Source organism: Otolemur garnettii, unplaced genomic scaffold, assembly GCF_000181295.1.
Source record: "Otolemur garnettii isolate 467f Iridium unplaced genomic scaffold, OtoGar3 scaffold00226, whole genome shotgun sequence".
NCBI classification, from domain to species: Eukaryota; Metazoa; Chordata; class Mammalia; order Primates; family Galagidae; genus Otolemur; species Otolemur garnettii.
This window is the reverse complement of record NW_003852621.1, coordinates 6,988-8,194: the sequence shown is the minus strand read 5'-3', so window position 1 is coordinate 8,194 and position 1,207 is coordinate 6,988.

Sequence of the window (1,207 nt, the reverse complement as noted above, 5' to 3'; positions counted from 1 at the left end):
GCCTGGCCATTTTTTGGTTGCAGCCATCATTGTTGTTTGGCGGGCCCGGGTCGGGGATTCAAACCCGCCACCCCAAGTAGCTGGGACTACAGGCGCCCGCCACAATGCCTGGCCATTTTTTGGTTGCAGCCATCATTGTTGTTTGGCGGGCCCAGGTCGGGGATTCAAACCCGCCACCTTAAGTGTATGTGGCTGGTGCCTTAGCCGCTTGAGCCACAGGCGCCGAGCCAACAAGACAGTTTTGAGACAAAGTAAACAGTTCACATCAATCGGTAGATAACAAAATCATTTCTAGAACCATCATTTGTGCACATGGGCTCCATGTGGTCCTGATGTTGCACCTGGAGTCTAGGGCAGAGGCTGGGCCAGGGAGGCCATATCTGGGGTCAGTGCAGGCTCCCTCTGTCACCACTTCTCCTTTTGATGAGTGGTGGGCCACTTGGGGGGCACAGATGCCAATAGGAACTCTTAGTTAGAGTTTTGGATCCAGTTCCAGCATCCCCTGCCCCATGCTGGGGATCACAGCTCTGGCTCCCTAGAAGAAATGCCACAGGAAGCAGATACAGGGCTGATTAGTGACCCTGAGGCTTCCCAAACCTAACTCAAGTGCCCACCTCCAACTACAAAGGCTCTCTTCAAAATAAAGAGAAAATGAGACCCTGATTACACTCAGAGGCAGGTGGATCCACAGTGGGAGCTGCCTGTGTGGTGAATGCCTTGGGACCTTCCCATCCACTGTTCCTTGCTGATCTGGAAGGTCTCAGGGTATGCGTGGCCCCAGGAAGACTCACCCTGGCTCTGAGATGCTCTGAGCCTGGCATGGGCTGTGGGCATATGAGATGGTATGAGACCACACAAGAGCATTTGAGCATGTATGAGAGCATATGAGAACATATGACAGAATATGGGAGCATATAACAGTGTATGAGATCATATGAGGCTATATGAGAGCATATGATAGTATCTGAGAGCATAGAAGACTATATAGGAGGGTATGAAAGTATATGAAAGTGTAAGAGCATATGACAACATGGCAGCATATAAGAACATATAACAACATATGAGAGCTTATGAGATCATATTAGAATGTCCAAGAGCCTAGGACAGCATATTAGATTGGATGAGACTATATGACAGCTATTGCAAGTTCTCTAGAAGTATAAAATTATTGGAAGTAAGCAACTTTAAAAATTTTTTTTATTAAATT